The sequence below is a fragment of the Panthera onca genome, chromosome Y, assembly GCF_046562875.1.
Source record: "Panthera onca isolate mPanOnc1 chromosome Y, mPanOnc1 haplotype 2, whole genome shotgun sequence".
NCBI lineage: Eukaryota > Metazoa > Chordata > Mammalia > Carnivora > Felidae > Panthera > Panthera onca.
In genome coordinates this window covers 17,348,987-17,356,885 of record NC_138358.1, presented here as the reverse complement: position 1 = coordinate 17,356,885, position 7,899 = coordinate 17,348,987, and the positions used below count along the sequence as shown (strand labels likewise).

At 50.8% G+C, this 7,899-nt stretch overlaps 1 pseudogene; it reads left to right on the top strand.

The window, feature by feature from the left end:
- Positions 1-808: 808 nt before the first annotated feature.
- The window catches only part of LOC145715044 (uncharacterized), a 138,241-nt pseudogene continuing 131,150 nt past the window's right edge, over positions 809-7,899 (top strand).

Genomic DNA, 7,899 nt, shown 5'->3' with positions numbered 1-7,899 from the left:
TCATTTCAGTGAAATCCACCCTGGAAAAATGAAGGCGATGGTAACAACAGCCAAAGAAGAGCCGCAAAGGCATGCAAGTTACTACGGGCTAAGCACCATTTTCAGGGCTTTCCACTCGGTAACTCATTTAAGCCTGGTCAGCGCCCTATGCGCCAAGAACTAGCATTTTCACACTCTGAAGACGGAAACAGCGAGGCATAGAGAGGCTGCGTCACAAGCCCAAGGTCACAGAGCTGGGGAATAGCAGTACAGGATTGAGAATCCCGGGGCGTCCCCCACCCGAAGGCTGCGCTCTAACCCTGTTCCGTATTTCCTCTCTATTAACGTGATATGGGGGCACCCGGGTGGCTCAGTGGGTTGAGCGTCCGACTTCAGCTCGGTCATGATCTCACGGTTCGTGAGTTTCAGCCCCGCGTGGGCTCTGTGCCACAGCTCGGCGCCTGGCGTCTGCTTCCGAATCTGTGTCTCCCTCTCTCTCTGACCCATCCTCACTCACGCTCTGTCTCTCTTTGTCTTAAAAATAAATAAAAACATTAAAAACCAGTAAAGTGATATGGCATTATTTGCTGTACCTAAACAAGCCTGGGTTCTGCACAAACACGGATTGATTTGTTTACTTGAGTCGTGAGGTCTCCTCTTGGTGGTTTATCACAATGAGCTAGGAAGTGTCTGAAGCAGAGCGAGTGTATGTTCCCTCAGCCACCTCTGGAAACTCACTCGGGAAAGCAAAACCGAAGTGTACAGATGGGCAAGCGGGGTTCAGTCTGCTAAAACTCGGTGTGCGGGCATCTGCATATCCCTGCGTAACATGACGAATGCATTTCCCATGGAGGGTACCGCCTGGATTCGGAAGCCTTGTTTGGAGCACGTAACAAGCCGGGTCAAGAAGAGAAACAGCTTCCAGGGCAAGATATGCCGTGGCCTCTGGGCCCTCCGGGCCCTCGGCAGCAGTTGCTATCGAAATGTCCGGGCACATGTTCTGGTGAGCACGATGGGAGTGAGATTAGTCACGATCTTTACTACTGGTTTAGGGCTCCAGTCAAAACCGTGTCTCCATAGAAAGGAAACCAACCATCTCCATAAAAGTTAATCCATGATTAAGGGGGTGGAAAAAGCCAGTATATTTATAGTGACACGAGAATCAGGAATGGAACTTAGAGGCCTTTTGTATTTTGCTCTTTCTGCTTAAATAATGCATCAATGGGAGAGTTTTTTTTGTGGGAATGTGTAATTTAATATCATTGAGTGAGGGGATTGGAACGCTTCACCCGCTCTACTATTGAATGACACACTCTCAGGCCAGCAGCGGACTTGTGTCAGGGCCGAGCTGAGATCTCCCCGGGAGCCCAGCGGGGAAAGGGAGGCACAGTAAAGGTTGGGCACAAAGGGCAGGAACGAGGACTGTTTTGTAAATCCGAGCCTGAGGCACGGGCCGGGCGGCATGAGTGCGGAAGGTTTTCTGGCTGAGGGCAGGGGTGAGACGCACCTGTGTAGACAGTCCTTCCACACTTCGGGGTCCCTCCTCGGCAGTCAGCATGGGGCCAACCCTTTGCTGACACTGTCCGGCCCCACAGCCGGGGTTTGAATCTCATACTAGAAGACTTTTCATTTTGGGTAGAGGATTCCCAGCCCCATCACATCTCCCCAAACCCTGTGAGTTTCCTATCGTTGCTCCTGCACAAATTTCTGTAAACATCGCACTTTGGAACACCACTCGTAGTTGCCACATGCCTCAGCGTCGGGGTCCAGGCAGGCCCTTCCTGTGGTCAGGGTTTCCTACGGCTGCAGCCAAGGAGCAGCTGGACCGCCCAGCTCCTATGGAGCCCAGCTCCAAAATGTGTTCACTTGCTTGTGGCCCCGGCTCCTGGCAGATGGCTCTCCCTGTGGGCCATTCACAGCCTGGCTGTTTGCTTCTTCAGAGCCAGCACAAACATCTTGTTCTACTGCCAGTCTCTGATGTCAGAGAAGGATGAGATGCTCTTATAAAGGACTTTCCATCCCTCGGTTAGATCAGGCCCACCTAGGTCGAACTCGATTTAATTATAGCCAGCAAAATAGGGACCTTAACTGCACCCAACATCCCTTCACCGTTGTCATATGATATGATGTGCTCATGACAGTGACTCCTCATCCCCTTTGCCCTATTCTGCTGGTCAGAAGCAAGTCTCTGGTCTGCCTGCTCTGGAGGGGAGGGGATTTGTACAAGGGTGTGACTCATCACAGGTCACCTTCGGGGAGGTAGGTCTGCCACACCCTCTCAGCCCCGGCTCCAAATCCTTTCAGGGCACAGCGATTGGAGGAGGACTGGAAAGTTAGAAGTGTGTGTGTTTTGTTCAGCTCTGGGATTCCCAGCACCCAGGCCCGGGGGCCCCAGATGGTCCATAAGCCTCCTTCCACTTTGCTTCCCTGCTTAGGTGCTCCAAGGAGGCAGGGGCTACATGTCCCATGGAGGGTGCCCTGGACCTCTCCCCCCACCCATTCATCCATCCGTCCGGGTGTCATGGCTGACTGTGTGCCTACAGTGTCTCCGTCCCTACCCTGGCCCGGAACACCACACTGGCCCCCAAGTTGCTTATAGTTCAGTGCATGTGGTGGTGAGGGGGGACCGAGCCTGTCTTAGTTTCTGTGGGCATTACCCATGTCTCCTGGCCTGGCTCACAAAAAAGAGCAGTCTATTGGTTGTCATAGCTCGGAAGTTAAGGGATGGCCTGTCTTCAGGCACAGCTGGGTCCAGGGCTCTCAGTTGTAAAAAATACACTCAATAAAGTTCTTTTCTGTCCCGTTCTGCTCTTCTGGCAGGTAGACTGAGCCTCCTTGGCTGTGGGCTCTTAGCAAACACCACACAGCATCTACAATCTCCCCTGCCAGCTTGTGACATCCTCATGCACAGACTAAGTTCACACACTCCTCAGCAGGGGACGGTGATTCACATCACCCCCTCTTGTCCCCTCGTTTCAGCCAAGGCCTCGCTTTGTACCCTGTCACTTGCTGCCCTCCACTTGAAGGTGCCAAGTCAGTTTTAGGGACAGAACACCAATTCAATGCATTAGCTCTATGACCAGAAACACAAGCTGCAGGCATGGCTGGATCCAGGAGCTCTCATGATATCACTGGGGTTCTAGCTCTCTCTGTGTCTTTGCGCCGTTTCCCTCTCCTTCTCCAGATAGGCTGTCTCTCCGTGGAAAGGAAAGATGGCTGTGAGGGACGATGGCCCTGAGGCACCAGGACCAGGGCAGGGCAAATTTGCACAGATTCAAGGAGACGCTCACTCTCAGGGTCATGCCTGAGAGCTACGTCCCCCCTTACACTTTGTGTCCCGGCTACCCCCCTCCCTCGAGCTAGAGCCAGCCCTGTGCTCACTTCAGCAGTGGGGCAGAAAAGAGCTCTTGGATCAAGCAGTTTCCATAGATGATAAGGGAACTCTGGTAACAAGTTTGACTGGCCCCCCTTGGGCACACAATACCACTTGCAGTACCGCTGAGCAGACAGGACCCCTGGGCTCCCGGGAGCCAGGTCTTCTGCGTCACGGTCCCTTGGGAACCACAAGTACCGGAGGGTCAGCCCCCAAAGCACAAGATGGATGGGCAAATGTAACACATGGTCTCTGGGGTTCCACACGAACCCGCGAGCACCTAAGTGTACCCTATCTTTTATTACCTGGTACTGCTGCGTGCTTACAGATCTCAGCCCTTCAGTCAAACTCGGAATCCGTGAGGATGAGGGCCGTGCCTTACGCCCCCACAGCGCTGAACAGAGAGCCTCGTGCCTCCAGGTGCCCAAGGAATCTTCCTACTATGACTTGATTCTGCACTTGGGCTGCCTAGGAAGTAGACTCTTAGGCTGCCTGGTGGGAAAGCTTGACGGCTCCCCCGACTGGCTAGGCTAATCCACATCAGGATTGGGATGACGCTATTTCCACAGATGACCTCTTATGGGTCACATGTGCATGCGAAACGCGGCCTCCTCATGGAGCTGCGAGAACCTGACTCTCTCTCTCTCTCTCTCTCTCTCTGTGATCCCTGCTTCAGAGAGCTTGGCCCGGTGGGGGAAATGCTGGATTCTACCTTTGTGCTTTGGGAACACCAAAACTGGGCCTCATACATCCTGGAGACCCCTGCTTCTTCTAGGCAGTGGGAAAACTGGGTGAATGGCAGCGTGGCAGGCCTCTGGGCCTCCACTCCAGAGCGCTTGGATCAATGAGGAAATATCACTGCCTGCCTTTGCTCTCGCTGAGCAGCTTGGGGTCTTGGCTGGGTCCCAGGGAAGGCTCTCCTTCCTAAGGACACCAGGGTCGCAGTATAACAAAGGACAGGTCTTGTCGGTGGGAAGCAAGGCCAGAAGACAGCATGGTGGGGAGCTTGGCAGATGTGTCCGAGCTCCACCTTTTATGTGTAGGGTCGGGGAAGCTTCTTTGAGAAAAGACTGGAGTCAGAAAGAGTAGAGGTCTCCTCCCAGGTACCAAAGGGTATGAGCTCTCAGCGGGCAGGGCTCCCTGCGACATGCAGACAGGCCTACTGAGGCCCTACTGTCAAAACGCCCAACGGCTGAGAAACAGTGCTCTTCTGACGGCTCCTCAGAATAAGTGGGATGATGCCCAGACTGGGTGGGCCTGGTTCCCACATTGGCAGGAGCAGAGTCAGACAGGCACCGTGTACAACTGAGGGGCTTGTTACAGGAAACAGGGAGCATCGAAAAGCAAGGGGGAGTCCAAAGACGACAGAGGTGGCTCCACGGCTGACAGATTTCCTGCCCTGCGTCCTAAGGGAAGGATGGACTGAGGCTGTCTGGCGGTCGATACCTGAGGCTTTTGTTTCTGTCTCAAAATCTCAGCTCAAATGCACCCTCTCTCTTTTCAATTGTTTTAAAGGTGAACAAAGTTTTCATTTGCTCTAACTTTCTCGTTGATGGTCTCTGCACACGCTGGAGCATCTCTTCTGTAGGACAAGGCCTCCCTAAAGTGTGTTTGCTGCCACATAGTCCCAAGTGGTGTCTTAGATGTTTTGTTTGTCTGTTTTTTCACCAACGGGGTGCCTTGTCTAAGAGGTCCAGGAAAAGAGGGTTAAATGAAGCAAAACCAGGGTTTGGAAATAAGAGGTTGGCAAAAATAATAAGAAGCGTGCTGGCAGGAGAATTAGAAGTAGCCGTGGTTCAGACGTGTGATAGTGAGGAGGACACTCAACATTCCACCGTCCTCCTCGGTCACCGACTTCTATCCAAAACCTGCATCGTTTACCAGTCAAAACAAGCTTTTGCCAACAGCCCCACTAACTCAATCACATCTGAGAATCAAGTCCTGTCCGGCCGGCAAGAAAGACACCAGGGTCAGCCTCTCCTTGGCTCCTGGGCTGTGGGTGTGCGGGGCACAGGAGACTCGGGTGTTTTCCCTTTTCTTCTTATCACAGCTTTCTGTCCAGGAGATGCTCTAGAAATGGAGCCCTTTTTGTGTCCATGCCTCCAGGTGGAGAGGCGTGCTACGTGCAACTCGTGATTGGATAGATGAGCATTTTGGAGCCACTGAATATTTGATTTCTCTTTTTGGGGATGACACTTTAAAGTTCAGATGATGTTCTGAGTACCTGCCCTCAAGCTCACCCTGACACCCGTGGTCCTTCTGCATGTGGAGTGGTCCTGGAGCATCGATCTTTCCTAATGCTCTCCCTCTTCTGCTCCCTCCCTCCTCCCCCGCTTCCTCTGTCCTTCTGCCTTTCTTCTTCTCCTCTCCATTTCTTTTTCTTTCTCTCTTACTACCCTAGCCAAAAATGGCCGGACTAAGGCACTCATTGCCAAAACAAGGATGGATGGACCCTCTGAGCCGGCCAGCAAGCACTGGGTGGAAGAGTGCAAGAGCGCTGGCCGGTGGACGCCTCCCACACGAGACAGACACCCACAGGCCAATCCAGTCCTGTATCTGAAGAAGAAGAAAGCTAGTTTGTGGAGGCCCAACATGTCACCCAAAGCGCCTCATACTTTCTACATAACAGGATTCTCAACTTCATAAAAGTGGCATTTGAAGCCGCCAACAAAATTAAAAACACCAGCTCTAAAACCGAGAACGATCGTGACTCACTGTGCCACAGTGGAGTGGATCTGGAGAAAAAAACAGGAAGTAGAATGGAATTATCTCGGTGTTTTGTGCCATCAGGGTAGATGCCATCCACCTTCTTCATGGAATGTGGTTATCCTGGGAAGCAGTATGCGGTCCCAATGGTGCCCTTACCATCTCCACGAGCCAGCGCGACCTCCCCCCAGGTGAATTACGTGGACAGGACACGGCAGCCCCTTCCTCCCCTAGCTGTGCATTTGCCCTTGTCCCCCGCACACAACTTCAGATCCCAGCAGATACCAAATGGAATGCCAACAGTCCTCAGAAGCTTGTTTGGCAAAAGCCTAGGACTTTTAATCATATTGTCAAAACCCAAATAAGCCAATGTATCAAGTTGTGTCTCCACAGTGTGGCCTAATTACCCGAGAATCATCCCCACCACAAAAAATAATAGCTTGAAAAAGCACTTTTCTTAATCACATCAAACCCAGTTGGTAGGATTGCCTTGCTCATTAGAAACCAACAGTTAATAAGAAGAGGTCCCCAGATGATTTAGGGGAGAAAAAGAAATCCTTCACCCGACTTGTGTAAGGTAAAGCTAAGGAAGGCCACTGGAAATCTGGGACCAGGGCTGTGGGAGGAACCATCATTTGTAGTGGCTGCTAAGGACAGTCAGAGCCGACCCACCGTGGACGGTTCTCCTGTTCTCCCAGCCCCATTAGGAACAAGCAGGAGAATCGACTCTTTCTCCCACACAGTTCTGCTTCTAGCTCCAATATCTGTACACAGGTTTTCTGAGCATTAAATGTAACTGAACTTCACCTAAGACAGGTTTGGGAAATTCATACGAGTGAATGTGTTTTAAAAATATTTCATAATGAGGGAATGTTGGGGCACCTGGGTGGCTCAGTCAGTTGAGCGTCTGACTTCGGCTCAGGTCATGATCTCACAGTTAGTCAGTTCGAGCCCTGCGTCGGGCTCTGTGCTGACAGCTCAGAGCCTGGAGCCTGCTTTGGATTCTGTGTCTCCCTCTCTCTCTGCCCCTCCCCTGCTCATGCTCTCTCTCTGTCTCTCTCTCAAAAATAAATAAACATTAAAAAAATTTAAATAGGAATATTTCATGATGGGGAGATATATATGATATAATGTTAAATTAAAAAGCAGACTGTAGAGACTGCTCATCAATGGCATAAAAAAATACATTCTTACCCCACAAATTCCTCCAAACCTACTGGAAACAAAAAGAAAATTAAAAAAATAATAATAGTAAGAGAAAAACAACTACATTATCAATGAAAAAGGAAACGGACCAAAACAAAAACATGACACTTAGCTGCCAAATACTTTGAAATCTGGACAGAGGCAGGGAAGACAGAGAAAGCTCACAGACTTCCTAAGACGGGGGTCCCCATGAGGGGGGGTGGAAATCATCCACCAAAACCCACCAGCAAAGACAAGATATCCAGGTAAACTTGAATCTCAGATAAAACACAGAAAAACAAACAACAATGAATATCTTTTGGTATAAATATGTGCCAGATATTGTCTGGGTCATACTTTCACTAAAAATTGTCTGCTGCTCACTTGATATTCTTGAACTGGTGTCCTGAATTGTACTAAATTGTGTCAGAACAGCAAAAGAAATCCGGCTGACCCATCAGTGAGTTTTGTTTGCTTTGCGCGGTGTTTTCAATTTTCTAACTTACCCTCAATATATGTAAGTAAGGAGATTTCAGTTAAAAATTTAGGTCTCTGTGGGGGCGCCTGAGCGGCTCAGTCGGTTCAGTGCCCGACTCTTGGTTTTGGCTCAGGTCACCGTCTCACAGTTTGTGAGTTCGAGCCGGAATCAACCTCTG